Here is a 19497-nt window from a genome sequence, read left to right on the forward strand (position 1 = left end):
AGATGTCTGCAAGTTGATCCTTGGAAGAGATGAACCTGATCTGTAGTTGCTTCTGAGACACACGTTCATGCTCAAAGTGATAGTCAACTTCAATGTGTTTCATTTGGGCATGGAATACCGGATTTGTAGAGAGGTATGTAGCACCAATGTTACCACACCAAAGAACAGGAGACTGTGATTGGGATACACCCAATTCCCGAAGCAAAGACTATACCCAGATAATCTCCGCAGTAGCATTGGCCACAGCCTTATACTTAGCTTCAGTACTGCTACGTGAGACAGTAGCATGTTTCTGAGCACTCCAGTCAATCAGATTAGAGCCAAAGAACACATCATAGCCCCCCGTAGATCGCCTATCATCCGGACTGCCAGCCCAATCCACATCATAATATGCCGAGAGACAGCTAGAGGAGGTCGGACGAATATGCAAGCCATGAGACACCGTGAAATGAACGTAGCACAAGATGTGCTTAACAGCAGACTAATGAGTGTCACGGGGTGGCTGCAGATACTGGAAAACTCGGTTGACAGCAAAAGAAATGTCCAGCCGTGTGATCGTCAAGTACTGAAGACCACCAACAATACTCCGATACTCCGTCGCATCAGTAGAAGACAGAAGCTCACCATCAACTACAGTGATCTTGTCAGTGGTAGACATCGGCGTAGTTGTTGGTTTGCACTTAAACATCCCAGCCCGCTGCAAAAAATCCAAGGAGTACTTCTTCTACATCATAACAAGACCATTAGCCCGGGAAGTAACCTCCACACCAAGAAAGTAGTGAAGCTTCCCAAGGTCCTTGACCACAAAATCAGCACCAAGAGAGCGAACAAGAGTAGTAGCAGCTGACTGAGAGGATCTGACGAGAATAATGTCATCCACATAAACCAACAAGTACATGGTAACCTCAGGCTTCTATGGAAGAAATAGTGAGGAGTCAGCAGTCGACGATGCAAAACCATGAGCACGAAGAGCCATTGCAAGACGGTCATGCCATGCACGAGGAGCTTGCTTCAGACCATAGAGTGCCTTGGACAGACGATAGGGATGATCAGGACGGTCCGGATCAGAAAAACCCGAAGGCTAGGGCATATAACCTTCCTCCTCCAACACACCATGGAGAAAGGCATTTTGAACATCAAGCCGACGAAGGAACCAACCGCGAGTAACAACAAGAGAGAGAAGAAGCCTGATGGTAGTAGGCTTAACCACTGGACTGAAGGTGTCTTCATAGTCAAGACCATAGCGCTGCCGAAAACCTCGAGCAACAAAACGATTTTTGTAGTGCTCAATGGACCCATCAGAATGCTTCTTAACTTGAAAACCCACTTGGAATCAATGACATTAACCCACGATGGTGGAGGAACAAGAGTCCATGTCTTATTGGGAATAAGAGCTTGTTGCTCCTGCTCCATGGCCTCTCTCCAATGAGGAATGCACATAGCAGCTTGATACGTGTGCGGCTCAGATGAGGGATCCGCAAGGGCAGCAGTCATGCATGCGACCAACCAAGCAACTGTACCATCATGACACTACTTAGGCTGAAAAATGCCTCTGCGGCTACGAGTATGTGGACGTAGAGCAGCAGTAGGAGCCGTCGAAGTTGAGGACGACGACGGAGAGGCGCCAGAAGAGCCATCAGCAGCAGCAGGACGGGGCGAAGGCGACGGAGATGGCCCGGTCAGCAGGGGACCAGGCGGCGGCTACGATGACGTGGGAGACCCGGTGGCACGCGTCTCCGGACTGCATGGCGCTGACGACAGCCCGGGAGAGGCTGGCCCCGGTGATAGCGGCCCAATCGCCAGAGGCGAGGCGGGGGCGGGCGAAGCCGGCCCAGTCGAGGTTGGCATGACCGGCGTCACGGGCCGGGTGCATGGCGATGCCAGCCAGAGGCCAGGGGCGATGAATCGGGCAGCAGCACTGGGGCATCAAGCGGTCGTGCATGGGCACGGGAACCGAGGCCATGCAATGGCGCCATATGATCGACGTGCACAACTAGAGGTGCCGACGATGAAGGCGATGGCGATGAAGGAGGCGATGACGCCTCTAAAATTTCCAAGCGAGCCCCACGTCCAGTGCCTACACCATGATTAGGCAACAATATAGGATGATATGCAACATCATCAAATTGGCCAAAGGCAATAGAGCATGAATGCATGGATGGTGGTTCATCGGTGGACACAGGAAGTTTGGCAAAGGGAAAAACATGCTCATCAAACACGACATCCCGAGATATATGGACACGATTAGTGGGAACATGAAGACATTTTTATCCTTTATGAAGAGAGCTATAGAAAAGAAAGACACACTTCTTGGAGCGAAACTCGTGTTTGCGCTTGTTATATGGATGGAGATGCGGCCAAAAAGCGCACCCAAAAACCTTGAAGAAAGTGTAATCAGGTTGTTCATTAAGGAGAACTTTAATGGGAGTCTTCATGTTCAAAACACGAGTGGGAGTACGGTTGATGAGAAAACATGCAGTGGTGAAAGCATCACTCCAAAACCTAAACGGAACCGATGCATGGGCCAAAAGAGTAAGACATTTCAACAATGTGACGATGCTTACGTTCTACTAAACCATTCTGCTGATGTGTATGTGGACATGCTAAACGGTTAGCGATCCTAAGTGACTGAAAGAAGGAGTTGAGGTTGTGATAGTCGCCCCCCAGTCTGACTGAACATGAACAATTTTGTGCTTGAGAAGGCGTTCAACATGTTTTTGAAACTGAACAAAAATGTCGAGCACATCAGATTTACGTTTAATAAGATAAATCCGGTTAAAACTACTATAAGCATCAACGAAACTGATATAATAATTGTGACCACTGACAGAAGTTTGAGCAGGACCCCATACATCTGAAAACACAAGTTCTAAAGGATGTTTCACCTCACGACTAGACTCCAAAGAAGGAAGTTGATGACTCTTCCCCTGCTGACAAGCATCACACACTGCTACATCTTTATTAGTAGACATGCTAGGAAGCTCATGACGACACAAAACATGACGGACGATAGGTGTGGCTGGGTGACCAAGACGAGCATGCCACTGTGACGGAGATACCCAAACTCCACTGAAAACACGAATGACACCAGGATGCTCCAGACGATAGAGGCCCATACACAACCGCCCGCTGAGAAGAATGCCCCTAATGCCCCGGTGCTTAATAAAAATATCAAAAGGAGGAAATTCACAAAGAACATTATTATCACGTGTGAGATTAGGAACTGAAAGAAGATTATGTGTCACAGATGGAACTCTAAGAACATTGCGAAGATGAAGACTCCTATTTGCATGTCTAGTGAGAAGAGATGCTTGACCAATATGAGAGATGTGCATATTGGCTCCATTGGCGGTGTGGATCTTGTCGGAGCCATGATAGGGTTCACAAGTGTGAAGCTTCCCCATCTCTCTCATCAGGTGTTCCGTCGCCCAGAGTCCATGTACCAGTGGGGATCGATGGAGTAGGACTGAGTGTGTCCTTGTTGCTTCTGCGGCGCCGGATGATCGGCCATGGCAACCTCATGTGCAAAGTTGCGTGTGTCCTTGCCATCATTGCCAAGGCCAAGAAAATTCCACTGAAAGTGTTTGTGTCACTTAGAGGCCCAGTGCCCCTCAATGCCACAGAACTGACACACGCGCCGACCACCAGCCCCTGGTAGGGTTGCGGACGGGGGGGGGGGGAGCCGAGGGTGACGAAGACGATGTAGGGGGCGGTGCCTTGGACGAGTTGCAGCCACCCTTAGTGGTGACGTTCACGGAGATGGGGGCATGATTGGACTTGGCGCGGCGCGCCTCGACACGTTATTCGGTGAGGAGGAGGCGGGAGTAGACCTCATGTGCCATCATGGGGGTCGAGTTGCCCCGCTCGTTGATGATCTCGACCAAAGCATCATACTCCTCGTCAAGCCCGTTGAAAATGAAGGAGTTGAACTTGGAATCGGTGAGCGGCTGTCCAATGGAGGCCAACGTGTTAGCAAGGCCCCTGACCTTGTTGTAGAACTCCGTGGCCGTGGAGTCAAGCTTCTCACACTCACCAAGCTGACGACAAAGCGCGGAGACACGAGCCTGTGACTGCACCACAAACGAGCGCTCGAGTATAGTCCATGCCTCATGAGACGTCTTGGCAAAGACGACAAGACCTACGATAGCCAAAGAGAGTGACCCCTGGATGGAGGATAGGTTCGCCTGGTCCTACCCCGTCCAAACACGGTGGGCCAGATTATAGACCGGACCGTGCATGCTATCCACCAGCGCGGGGGGGGGGGGGGTAAGGGAGAGAGCCATCGACGTAGCCAAGCAGGTAATGACTCCCAAGGAGCGGAAGAACCTACGCGCGCCAGAAGATGTAGTTGTCCGATGACAACTTGATGGTGATGAGATGACCGAAGTGAAACTAGGGCGATGGCGGCTACGATCCCATCGAGGAGACTGACTGAGGTGCGGACACCATAGAGACAGTCAGTAGCATCATGGAGGCAGCTAGAGGCGCAGCCGGCGTGTGAGCAGAGAGCGCGGCGGCCGGGGCCGACGCTGCAAGGCCCTCCATCAGGGAGGACGTGGGTGCCACCAGCGGCAGAGGCGAGACGGCGACCGTGGCCGAAGAGGCGGATAGGGCAGCAGCTGTGTGCACCGCGAGCACCTGCCCGGGCGACGAGTCAGCCGGCAGGATCGCGAAGAAGGAGCCCACACTCCGTGTTCCGATCGAAGAATACACAGCGGCGGCGTCCAATGGCCGAGACAGAAGTGCCGCGAGGGAGGCCAGCAGAAAACCAGTGGTGCTGGATCCGGACGCGACAGTGCAAGACATGGCGGCGACGCGATCCGGAGTGAGGCCGCAGCGGCGGTGTCGGGTGGTTAGGGTTTGGGCAGAAGCATACATAACCTAGCGTGATACCATGTAAGACAATAGGTTTATGGGGGGAACCGGCACAACCCTCTAGGGGTGGCATATCACATATATATAATGAGTGGATACGACATTACAATATACATGTATGCATACAGAGGCTATACAGTCTAACAAATCCCAGTCATAATTTTTCAGGAAACGTGTGGGATCCCAAACGAAAAGCACACGTCACTCTTGCGGCAACCGTCAGTGATACTCAACAAACCACAAATAGTCTGCAGTACTTGTATCTGTGCGAAGGGGCTCCTGAACCGTTTGTGATAGAACATCATCGCAGACGGTAATTGTTGGAAAACGTGTGTGATGGAGTCTTGCATGGCAGACAGGTTACGCAGAAAACTCACGTGCGATGGGGCACAAATCGCACACAGTTCATATGTTGGCCCGTGTGCCTTATACAACAGACTCTATGGTTTCACTACGTCATTAGAAATGTTTAATCACTGATACCACATGTGCGAAAGAATTTAGTGTGTGCTGCATCGCACATGATTACATTTTGGAAGGCCTCTAGATCACTACTCCATATCCCCTACAGTTTCTGGGTCATGTGGGAAGGACACCCTATCGCCCACACTCACTTGGCGATGGTCCCAAATGCCGTTGCGGAAAGGGGTTAAAAACCATTTGTATAGCACTGAGGCGTACTAGTGAATGTGCTATTAGACAAAGGACCATGCATGTGCAAACCTTGATTGTAAACCTCAGTGCTTCCCATTCTTTCCCTACAACACATATAAGGTAGTAAGTGATCAGGTTAAGTGAGGCTTGGAGTGCTATCAGTAAAATATGTTGATGAAAAATAAACACATGGCAGATTCATTAGATTAATTCAAGCTACATGGAAAAGCCATTTTTCCAAACCAAGCATGATTAAGAACTAGGAAATATAGCAATTGTAGATGTTTCTCATGTATTAAGTGTAGCCAAATTCAATTTATTCCTCACATGCACAAAAATGCAAAATTGTACCCACAACAATTGGACATCGGATTGCAGAATTGAACCAAGCAGTTAACTAAACACCACAACAAATGAACCAAACATTAACTAAGCACAACATTGCACAATATAACAAACTCCTAATAGAAGATCAGATAGTTAACCAAACCAAGCATGCTTAATAACTTGGAAATATAGCAATTGTATTTGTTCCTCATGTATTTAGTACAACCAGATTTGATTTGTTTCTCACATGGTAGACAATAAAAAATGCACCCACAACACTTGAACATCGCATTGCAGAATTGAACCAGTCAGTTAACTAAACACCATAACAAGTGAACCAAACATTAACTGAGCACCATATTGCACAATATATAACATACTAGAAGATCAGATAGTTAACCAAACCAAGCATGCTTGACAACTTGGCAATATAGCAATTGTATTTGTTTCTCATGTATTTTGTAGAACTAAATTTGATTTATTTTTCACATGGTGGACAATAAAAAATGCCCCCACAACAATTGAACATTGTATTGATGTTTTGAACCAAACAGTTAACTAAACACCACAACAAATGAACCAAACAGTTAATAAGTGAGCACCACATTACACGACATATAGAAGATATACACTAGAGTAACAAATTGCATGTTAAAAGTACATAGGACAATTCACTATAATTTGTTAAGGAAGGCATGAGCAGCACATGCAATGGGTAAAACTGAGCATGCTTAACCACTGTAGCTAGCTAAGTGATTATATGTCCTTAAAGTGAGCTAATAAGACAAGCTACTCCTCATCGTCAGAGATATCAATGATGATTGGCTCCTTGGACATCGAAGAGGGCGAGGCCTCCACATCGTGGGTGCCCTCCTTGAAGTGGTGAGTTGCCTGAGCCTCTCTAGGCACCAACTTGGTGGCTCTCGAGTTGAGGTAAGCACGGGCATGATGGGAAAACACCTCATACTCTTCATTGAAGGCAACGGCGGTGGCCTCGAGAAAATGTCATGAACTATCGTTTAACGTAGCCAACCGCATCACGGTTGGCGCGCGAGGCATCAACGGTGGCCTCGACGGCAAGGTGCTCCTCCAAGATCTGGGATTCGGCAGGAATGGTAGCCATCGCGACCTCATCCACGCGTGCGACTGCGATTTGCTTCTCCACTCCCAAATGCTCCTTGAGCTCCTGGCAATACTATGTGCACCATGGCTTAGGCCGGCACTTATTTGGGGTAGGGATCGGTGATTTGGGAGGAAGGTGTCATGCCGGCGGTGGAGGGCAATACTACGTGCACCATGGCTTAGGCCGGCGCTTATTTGTGGTAGGGATTGGTGATTTGAGAGGAAGGTGTCATGCCGGCAGTGGAGGCATGTGGGATGTAGGGGGAGGAGGAGGATGTCAGTCGGGTATGGATTACGTGCCTGGATCGACGAGGCCGAGCAGCATGAATGATGGTCGCCGGCGAGGAGGATGCTCTGCAAGCAAGGAGTGAAGGTTTGAACTTAGAAAGGAAGCGAAAATAGGGGAAATGTGGATTTTGGTAAGGGGGAGGGGGCGGGGAGGTAGATATTTCCCCGGAAGCCGTAAATTTTGGCTCGGTGCAGCGTAAAAACTAGCGCGCAAAGTGTCATCATACACGGTCCCTTATTCAGCACTCTATACGATATGTGAACTTAACAAATAATTCATATAGCTTAAACCGTGTGTTTGGAGCTTGAATGTGCAAATTTTTGTCTGAATTTCCCTGGTTACAGTGGTCATCCACGTCATTGCATAATTTGGCTACACAAAGGAGCCTACAGCACACCCACACTTCTTAATCGAGCAAGTTCAACAGTTAAAGAAAGCTAGTTGACCTAAATATTACTAACAAATTAAATACCGGTGCTCTAAATTAAAAAAAGAGTACTACACCAGCTGGAGCTCATCGATCTTGGACGTCCTCCATGTCCACATCGTGCCCGACGATCACCTTGGGAAGGGGCTACATGGAATCCATCGCACCATACTCGGCAAGCATCTCGCCATCTGGTTCTGCAATCTCTTTTGAAAAGGCCGCCGTGAGTTGGGCATGGGCGGCCATGAGCTGCGCGTGGGCGACCACGATCTGGGCATGGACGGGCTCCATCATGCCAAGGTATGCCGTGAAAGAACCGACGGCTGCTCGAACACTCTCGGCGACCGTTATCGGAGAAGCTTCACTCGATTTGTGCGGTGGCCGCCACGAGCTGCGCGTGGGTGGCCTCGACATGTCGTGGGTGGCCTCCATGAGGGCTTAGGCTGCTGCTGCGGAACGAACAGTTGTTGTGCCGCTCTCGCCAGTTGCTATCCCCGACACAGATGTTGCTATCACCATCTAAGCAGAAACAGTAGCGTTTGGGCTGCCTTGGCCACCAGGTCACAGATTGCAGCCACGCTCACGCAGCTTGTTAGCACGCGCATGGCGGCTGTGGCCGCGCTCTCGCCGGAGTGGGCCCCTGAAGTTGCCCTCACAATGCGGGTCCATGTCCCCATCTTTCACCAGCGATGATTGAACAGTGAAATGATATTGGGGAGTGAGCTAGTGTGCTTGACACGCTGACTTTGGACTATAGCCGACGCACCTCCTCGCGTAAGCCATATACGTACTACTCCGACAGTGCTCCAAGATATTTTGTACTGCATCTCACACAGTTGGTGATAATAAACTGTGTGCGATCTACTTGATTTTTCGTCTTGATTTAAAATACTTAATGGGGTCACAGTGGCAAGGGTGGATGTTTGAATTGCTAGAACTTTTATCTGCAGTGAACATGCAACTATAGGTGCGTCGTCAAAAAAATTGGAATTATTCAGGGTTCGTTTAGACATTTTTATACATTAACTTGGTTTTCTAGGCATTTCAGGTGCACAATTCCAAATTAAACTACATGCACATGCTCCAGTGCACCAAAATGGGTTGTAAAATAATACATGTGTCCATGGGTTGATGCTTATGTCTCATGCAAGAAATGGGGATGAATTTCAAACACCTCGGCACCGTGGCTCACCAGCAAATGTTGATATACTTGGTTTTGTAAATCTGGTAAATCCAGAACTCGTCTGAAATTCATGAACCTTGGCATGCTATCACGGAATGGCATCAACATGTTGTGGTAAATAAATTTGTCCCATTTGGGGCAGGTTTTGGTATAAGCCTCATGGTTCCAGTAGGGAATGTGTCACCTTTGTGGATGAAATGATATCTGTCTCCCCTTCTTGCTTTCAAATTTTTTTTGGTGTCAACATAGAACTACATGAGTGTCGTGTTTAATTTTGGAATTTTTTGGGGTTCGTTCGGACATTTTTATACGTTAACTGAGTTTTCTAGGCATTTATGTGCATACATCAAATTTGAACTACAGGCACATGCTCCAGTGCATACAAATGGGTTGAAAAATCAAATGTGTGTCCTTGGATGCATGCTTAGGTCACATGCAAGAAATGGGCATAAATGTCAAGCACCTCGACACCGTCACTTGGCTGCAAACATTGAGATACATGATTTTAAAATTCTAGTAAATCGAAAACTCGTCTGAAATTCATGAAACTTGGCATGCTATCATGGAACGGCATCACCATGCCATTGTAAAAGTATTATACCATTTGGGGCATGTTCGAATATAAGCTTCTCACAAACCAGAGCTTCTCACACTAAGCCTCATGGTTCCGGTAGGGAACGTGTCACCTTTGTGGACGAAATGATATTCGTTGCCTCTTCTTGCTTTTATTTTTTTCTAGTGCCAACATAGGACAACAGGAGTGTTCTGTTAAATTTTGGAATTTTTCGGGGTTCATTTGGATATTTTTATACATTAGCTGAGTTTTCTATACATTTATGTGCACAATTCAAATTTGAACTACAAGCACATGCTCCATTGCATATAAATGGGCTGAAAAATTAAATGTGTGTCCTTGGTTGCATGCTTTGGTCCCATGCAGGAAATGGGAATGAATGTCAAACACCTTGCCACCGTCGCTCGACCGTTAACATTGAGATACATGGTTTTTAAATCTAGTAAATCCAAAACTCATCTAAAATTAATGAAACTTTGCATGCTATCATGAAACGGCATCAATATGTTGTGGTAAAAATATTGTCCCATTTGGGGCATGTTTGGGTATAAGCTTCTCATAAACCAGAGCTTCTCACAACAATCCTCATGGTTCTAGTAGGGAACGTGTCACCTTTGTGGACGAAACAATATTCATTGCCTCTTGTGGCTTTCAATTTTTTTCTAGTGTCAACATAGAACAACATGAGTGTTCTGTTAAATTTTAGAATTTTTCGGGGTTCGTTTGGACATTTTTTTACATTAACTAAGTTTTCTATGCATTTATGTGCATAATTCAAATTTGAACTATAGACACATGCTCCAGTGCATATAAATGGGTTGCAAAAATAAATGTGTGTCCTTGGTTGCATGCTTAGGTCCCATGCGAGAAATTGGAATGAATGTCAAACACCTTGCCATCGTCGATCAGGCGCAAACATTGAGACACATGGTTTTTAAATTCTAGTAAATCTAAAACTCGTCTGAAATTCATGAAACTTGGCATGCTATCATGGAACGGCATCAACATGTTGTGGTAAATTTTTTGTCCCATTTGGGGCGTGTTTCGGTATAAGCTTCTCACAACAAGTCTTGGGGTTCCGATAGGGAATGTGCCTCCTTCGTGGATGAACGATATTCGTTGCCTCTTCTTATTTTCAATATTTTTCCTAGTGGCAATATAGAGCAACATGAGTGTCGTGTTAAAATTTGGAATTTTGGGGTTCATTTGGACAATTTTATACATTAATTGAGTTTTCAAGGCATTTTATGTGCATAATTCAAATTGGAACTACATGCACATGCTCTAGTGCAGAAAAATGGGTTGAAAACTCAAATGTGTGTCCTTCGGTGCATGCTTAGGTCCCATGCAAGAAATAGGAATGAATTTCAAACACCAGGGCACCGTTGCTTACTGGCTAAACATTGAGATATTTTGCTTTTGAATTCTAGTAAATCCAAAACTCGTCTGAAATTCATGAAACATGGCATGCTATCATACAATGGCACTCGACATGCTGTGGTATTTTCTGTGTCCAATTTGAGAGAGGGCGCACTTGAATCAACAGCAAACAAAGGCATTTTGAAACCAATAGCTACCACTTTAACATCTCAAATGTTTGTATAATTTAAATCATGTGCGTTCTGTTAACCATTCACGTGATGCCACACGTCACACTTTTAATGGCTAGGAGGTGCCGCGCGGACAACTGATTGAGTAGACGGGAGGCGTGCGAGCGTAGTCCACCGCGCGGGCTGACCGGGAGGTGTGGAAGCTATCCCCCAATGAGTAGGTTCACCGGGAAGAGTGTGAGTAGTACATCGTGCAGGCTCACTGGGAAGCGAGCCCTTTGACTTCCATGCCCGCCTGCCTTGCTTGCATCCACTTCAGTAATGGCGCCCGAGCCGCTGTTTAATATGGGCGGCCTTACTAGTCTTCCAGTTTGGTGAAGGATCATCGACTTCGACTTCGCCTCCCACAGACCACGACCAACGCCATGGCGTAGAAGGATCATCTGCCACTAGTCTTCCAGTTTGGTGAAGTCGACTCCGAGCCGGACGAGATAGAAAATAAGGAGGAATGGGGCCTCATGGATATGGCCCTGAACAAGCTGGCAGTGGCGGTTGTTTCCCCCGTTCTCATCCCAGCTCCCATCCCCGTGCCCGTGCCAATGACCATCCCTATAGCATTAACGGTATGGTTGCCGAGCACTATCGCAGGGCTGGAAGCCGCAGGCATCAACGAGGTCAACATGAACCCGCGCGAGCTCACATACATGCCAGCGCCAGCGCCCATGCCCGTGCCCGTGTGTGCCCCTGCACCCACTATGGCATCGGTCCCCGTGCGTTTGACTGCACCCGTCACGCGCGTGCCCGTGCGCGCGCCCCCCTCGGTGTCATGGGATGATGCCATCGACCGCTACCTCGCAGCGCCGCGAGTTGTCGTCCTCCCGCGTCCCGCCAGTCATTCGCACAAAAATAGGATGTTTGATTTCTATGTGAAGAACATTCTGTGTTGCCTTGAAGACTTCAACAATGTCGTCCCGGAGGACGACAATGACAACTCCGGCGCGGCACGTCGCCTCCGCCGCCGCCGGAATAAGTTTTTTGGATTTAGTACTGTATCTCGATTGTATGAATATAAAGTGCGGTGTGACTGAATGAAAGATATGGTTTGAGCGAAGTTGCGTTTTTTCTGTCTGAATGTACAAACTTATCAAACGATTTTAAAAAATGACAATGGTTTTTAAATTTAAAACACTCATCGCAAATGTTTTAGATAGAATACCCTTATGCAAAACGACAGCTTCCTAGTAAGCAAAGGCAAAAAGTGTCGAGCGGGATTTTTGCAGCTCTTCATCGCAAACGTTTTAACATCGGTATGCAAAGCGAGAGCTATGGTCTTCCTTGGTAAGCCAAGGGAAAATTTGCCGCGTGGGATTTGTGCATCTCTTCGACGGAAACAGTTCAGATTGAAGACGGTATGCAAAGTGAGACTTCGCCACTAAGCCAAGAGAAAATCTGGCACGCAAGATTTGTACATCCCTTCAACACAAACGGTTTTTTTGGATGACCCGTGTGCAACCACATACAGACAATTTGGTAAGATTTGCATCTGCCATATTGGGTATATTGTCATTTGTCAAACTGAAAAGATTGACATTTGTTGATCTAGTAACATTGTCCCTTCGTCAACCTTGTAACACTGCTATTTGTCAAAATTTGCAGCTAAAAATCCCTAGCACTATCTAATTTTTGCAACTAAAAATTAAGCACAAGCAGTCATTCTTTATACAAACAGTTCAACTCGACAGCTGAACCGACCAAACTTTTCCCCAATTGTTGCCAACCACATACTGAAATAGCTAGTTCAACTATATATACTAGCTAATTTTAAGTACGTTCTACGGTTCAACCACATCTATAGTCAGATGAACTTAACAAAATAGCCCCTAAATACTACTATTACGGAGGGGCTTTGTACTACTTCTAGCAGCCTCTCCTCTACCGAGCGCGCTCAATAAGAGGCAGAGGAGGAGGAGCCTACTGATGAGCTACAAACTGGAATCTGGTGCCTTCCGCTGCTGCACCTTTAGCGACGCTCACCTTGAATGCCCTCTCCCGATCCAGACGATCCCTCTCGAAGAGGCGGGACTCCTGGTAGATCTCCTCATTCCTCGCCTCTATGGTGGCGTGTGCTACGGCGAGAAGACTCTTTGCATGCTCCACAAGGCGCACCTCCTCCTCCCGCAGGAACTCGATGTAGCACGCAATGTCATAGATGCTCGTGCGGGGATCCACCACCACCTCCTGCCTTCGGGTGGAGGAGGCAGAGCGGGTGATGACCCCGGCGGTCGGTCGACGGTGTACTGGCGGCCCGACATCAGATGGTGGGGTGGCGGCCACGACCGCCACCTCTCGTGTCCGGGCCACGATGGCAGAGCGGGTGATGGCCAGGACAGCCGACCGTGGGTGGCAGCCACGATGGCCACGTCCCGCCTTCAGGCCGCGATGGTGGAGTGAGAGATGTCCCTAACTTTGGGTGGTTGTATGGCGGCCATAGCGATAGATGGTGGGGTGGCGGCAACAACGGCCGGCAACAGCTGTCGACGGGCAGCGGCGGAGCAAGTGGTGGGTGTTGCGCGCACACCCAACAGGGATGCCACGCGCACACACTACGTCGGGGACTATGCCACTGCCGCGTTGTCCCTCCTAGCTGGAGTTGTCCTATGATGACAGCGGAGTGGCTGAGCGATGACGACGGACCGGTGCCATTGGCAATTGTAGGAAAAGCAGACGAGATAAGCTGCAGGGAGGGAGGGGAAAATGCGATGCAGGAGTCGCTTACCGTAATGGTTTATACAAGCAGGTAAGCATTGAGATTTTGGGGGATTTCGCCGAGTCGGGCGGAAAGCTTGTGTGGCTATGCGTGGGAACTTGCGCGGTTACGTGGGAATGGGCTCACCGAAGATTCATTGGCGCCACTTTGAGCCACCATTTGGCCAAAAGAACGCCCCTGTGTGCTGCTCAAGCTTGCGCCTGAAGTCGTCTATGGCAGCAGGGTGACAAGACGTGTGACAGGAGGACAAAATGACACGTACACATATGGTTAATAAAAAACGTTTGCGATTTAATTATGTACTACCCCCATCCTAGTTTATAAGTCCTCTTTGTATTTTTGTGCCAAATTTTGATTAGAGACTTAACTAATAAAATACGAATGCATGTCGCCAAAGATTATATCGTTGGATTTGTATTTGAACATAGTTTCTAATTATATTATTTTCATTACATGCATTAACATTTTGTTAGTTAAATATAAGGTCAAAATATGGCACAGAATATAAAGGGGACTAATAGACCAAGATGGAGGTAGTAGCACACGGCCGCTCACTACGCAGTGTCGCGAACGATTGTTCAACCATCATGTGATGTGGAATGCGACGTAGTTTCACATCATGCCGCCGACTCACAACTGTCGGTCGGCTTGTAGATGGCCATTCCCTGCGTTTTCAACTGCTCTATGTGTGTGGTTGCTCGTCATTGAGGCATCCAGGGCATGCTTTGCCCATGTCCCGCTCTGCATGCGTCCCTTGACGCGCTCTAATAGTGTTTGGGGCCGGCACACAATCATGTAAGCGTTCGTGTTTCCATTAAGCATGCGGTTGCACCGGGCGCGGCGTCACGACGCAGTTACCCACTTTAAAAACTGCCATGAGGACGTGCCGATAATCCAGGCCGGCCGGCGCCTATTTATTCCCACGTCCATTTACCTTCATCTCTTGTGCCACAGGACACAATAAGTAGACCCATGACGACACATATAGAGAGGGCATCCAACGGTTCCAATGGCACTCCTCGTGGCTCCAATGGCGCTCTCAGCGGTCGACGACGACAACGGGGGGCAGTTCACCATGACATAGTGGACACCCATGTGAGGGGGATGGACCTCTTGGTGGTGTACACGAATGAGCCAATCTCAGTGGAGAGCTCCATCCAAACTATGGAAGAGTTGCTTGCTGAGGACAAGTACCAAGTGGTCGGCTTCGACCTCGAGTTCACTAGTGGTCGTGCTGGGAAAGATCAGAAGGTTGTCGTCGCCCGGTTGTGTGCGCGACATGACATCCTCATCTACCACTACCACCTAGCCACAAGGCCTTGCGAGCATTTCGCCAGGTTTATCAACCGCATCGACTACAGTTTCGCTATGGTGGACACGACGAACGATCTAAAAGCGCTTGATGTTTCGGGCTTGACCTGCCAGAATTTTGTCAACATCTATGACCACTACAAGGTCTAGGGTAGCACCAAGAACAAACAGAACTCCCTGGTTGACCTCGCTTGGCCATCATCGACCCATACTACATGAAGATGAAGGATGAGAGCAAGAAGGACAAGAATGCCGGGCACAGTGCCTGGGATCATAGACTGGATGAAGAACACATCAAGTATGCGGCCAAGGACGCGTACACAAGCTACGAGATATACATGCGGATCGTTGACATGAGGAAGTGTCTTCGTCCTGCCACAGAGCAGTGGCAGGAGCGTCACAAGAAATAGATGACTAGATGATCATTTCTCCTAGTTTAGAATGCATGCAATTGTTTATTGAGGTGTGTGTGAATTCTCTATATAGTCACTTATGTAATTGGATGTTTATTTTAGTTATATATATATATATATTATTATTCTGTAGACAGAGCAAATCACACGACTTATTAGCAGCAATTGTCTGTGTTATTATTGGTCTTCGCACACATTTCTGATCACAGACTTGTTTGCCGCGTATCACACATGTCTCGTTCAGTTGAATTGTTTCTACTGTCTTGTCTCATCGCAAACAGTTCATCCGAGTGAACCGTATGCCCTCCATCGCACACACCTTGATATGGCTAACTGTTTCGGTTTTGTTGCCTAATCACAGACAGTTCATCCCAGTGAACTATATGCCAAATATTGCACACACCCTCATTTGGTTGACCATTTCTGTTGTTCTGGATCGTCGCAAACAGTTCGTATAAATTAACCATATGCCATGCATCACACACGCAACTCTGATTTGAATGTTGTTTGATGTGTGTGCCCTTGCAAACAGTTCGTCTCATTTTTATGGTTTTCTTACACCACTGTTTACGATTAATGCATCGCACACAGTTTTGTCGAAGGGTCTCTGATTGGACTGTCGTGTTTGGACTATCCTGCAGTAGTGGTCCACTCAATTCAGTCAGTATATTTTGAAGTATCCACATCATCTTTTTTGTGAGGACGGTGGGAATATATATCAGTTATGGTCACACTCCAATATATGTATGCATTGCGGGGTTTGTCGCACCCACCACGATTTCCAATCCCACGGATGATCGCTCCATACGAGTTGTCGTGACCTTTAGGCTGTCCTACTTGTGGGAGTAAGGGGGGACTGCATGCAACCCATAATTGGACGAACAGCCTTCAATTTAGGACTTGAACATAGTGATATCCTCATAAGGATTCAGTCGTGTCACATCAAATAAATCTCAATTATTGACTGTCATGTTTTCTTACTTTTGCCGCAATCTTATGATGCAGGTTTTGCCATGTCACATTCGTTACATAATAAACCGTTTGGTTGGCTCTATGATGGTTATTTTAGCAGGTTTGACTTCTTATGATGTGTCAATAATGAAGGCACTATCGATCACTTATATTACTGGACACAATTGGATCATTCTTTTGTATGAGTACAATTTGAAGCCCTCAGATCAACTATAGTTTGCTTTAACAAACATGCCAGAATTAGTCCTTCTCGCCTTTAAAGAAGGAAAGAAAAATATTGGATCCAGGTCACGGAGCTGGTGGAAGTTCGAATTGCTCATGACCACTGTCGCTTAAGAAGGATGCGTACTGAAGTTACAAAGCTGAAGTATGAAATCATAGCAGACCAGAGACGAGCGTTGCTATCTTGCACATCGGTACCACCTCCAACATCGGATCGAGCACCGGCACCTGCTCCGACGTCATTGGCTCTAGCACTGATAGCGGTAGCAGCTTATTCTGATCCACTAGAGGATTGGGCACCGACCGTGTTAGTGGATCAGGCTAATCTACCGAAGGATCGGCCGCGTGCCCCGACACCGGCACTAGCTCCAAAAGGAGCACCATCTCTGGCAGGAGCAACAACACTACCAGTCGCATCGCCACGGGCACCAACAATGGCTCCAACACTTGCACCCACACTTGAACTTTCACTTGCATCTCCTCTGGCCTGTGCAGCAGAAACAAAACCACCACTTGCACCGAGAACATACTGGGCTGCAGTTCGCACTTCATATACCAAAGTCCTTACAAACACCGACATCGCCACCTTCTTGGTAAGCATTGGCAGCCCAAGTGCTTCGTTCTTTCTTCTTTCCATGTTGTTTCACATCATTCATTGTGTTGATCTAACTATTTATTTATGTCTTCTTGTTTGCAAATTGAGAATTCCTAGAGCAATGAGGGAGTCGTTCAATAATCCGGGCGATCGTGGCCAAGTTTTTGTTACCATGCGCAACTTGGTGTGAATGAACCTGTGCAATATATTGTAAGTAGAAAGGATGGTCGCATGATGATAGATGCTAAAGGATGGTCAAGGTTGAAAACTCGATCAAATCTTGCAGTTGGGGATGATGTTAAAATTGAATTTTTTCTGCAAGGAGAGCTGGTCCTAATCAACTTTGAAATTCTTCAGTAGCAGCACGCAACTGCCAAAATGATCTATCCTCCGAGAGCTTTTGATGTAATATGGCATGATGAAACCACTATCATGTAATGATTTAAACAATGACCACACTTCTACAACTCCAAAAATTCTAAAAAATTAGGACAACATACTCAATTTGTATATCAATGATGTATAAAAAATTCAAAAAAAATCGATGCAAAAGTTTCTGTTTTTGCACAGAATCAAGTCAACTATCATCCACACTATCACAAAGGCTTTACTTGGTACTTTATTGGAATGAAAGCTATAAAACATGAATACCATAGTATCTTTATTGTGTGAACACACAAAAACAATAGGTAGAGATATTGGCTTGTCTCCCAACAAGCGCTTTTTTAACGCCTTTTAGCTAGGCATGATGATTGTAATGATGCTCACATAAAAGATAATAACTGAAACATAAAGAAAGCGTCATGAATCACATGACAAGCACATTTAAGCCTAAGCCACTTCCTATGCATAGCGATTTTGTGAGCAATCAACTTATGGGAGCAAGAATCAACTAGCATAGGAAGGCTAAACAAGCAAAACTTAAAAACTTTCAACATAAAGAGAGGAAACTTGATATTATTGAGATATGTAAAATCATATGTTCCTATCTCATAATAATTTTCAGTAGCATCATGAATGTATTTAACAATATATCTATCACATAAAGCATTATTTTCATGATCCACAAGCATAGAAATTTTATTACTCTCCACATAAGAAAATTTATTCTCATGAATAGTAGTGGGAGTAAACTCAACAAAATAAATATCACATGATACTTGATTTACATAATAAATTTTAGCACTAAAATCATGATGACAAATTTCATGGTTATCATTATTCTTTGTAGCATACATGTCATCACAATAATCATCATACATACCAACTTTGTTATCATAATCAATTGAAACCTCTTCCAAAATAGTGGGTTCATCATTAAATAAAGTCATGACCTCTCCAAATCTACTTTGATAATTATTACAAGAAGATTCAATACCCTCCAAAATAGTGGGATCATTACTTCCTAGAGTTGACACTCTTGCAAACCACTTTCATCAATATAATCATCATAAATAGGAGGCGTGCAATCATTATAACAAATTTACAAATCAAATCTTTAGGGACTAAAAATATCATCTTCATCAAACATAGCATCCCCAAGATTATGAATTTGCATATCACTAGCAATATCGTAATCATGATTATCATTCAAGGATTTAATGCCACACAATTTATTGAGTTCTTCTTCTAACACTTTGGAACAATTTTCTGATACATCATTTTCAGGAAAAACATTATAAAGATGAAAATATGAGGCAACCTCAATTCCATTTTTTGTATTTTTATTTTTATATGCCAAACTAGCGATAAAATAAGAAACTAAAAGATTCAATTGCAAGATCTAAAGATATACCTTCAGGAACTCACCTCCCCACCAACGGGGCCAGAAAAGAGCTTGATGTCTACAACACAACTTATTCTTGTAGACTCGTGTTGGGCCTCCAAGCGTAGAATTTTGTAGGACAGTAGCAATCTTCCCTCAAGTGGACGACTGAACTTTTATCAATCCATGGGAGGCATAGGATGAAGATGGTATCTCTCAAACAACACTACAACCAAATACAAGAAATCTCTTATGTCCCCAATACACCCAATAAAATGGCAAATTGTCTAGGTGCACTAGTTCGGCGAAGAGATGGTGATACAAGTGTAGTATGGATAGTAGATATAGGTTCTTGTAATCTAAAAATAAAAAAATAGAAAGGTAGCAAGTGATAAAGCGGAGCATAAATGGTATTGCAGTTCTTGAAAACAAGGCCTAAGGTTCATACTTT

Source organism: Triticum aestivum, chromosome 6A (genome assembly GCF_018294505.1).
Source record: "Triticum aestivum cultivar Chinese Spring chromosome 6A, IWGSC CS RefSeq v2.1, whole genome shotgun sequence".
NCBI lineage: Eukaryota > Viridiplantae > Streptophyta > Magnoliopsida > Poales > Poaceae > Triticum > Triticum aestivum.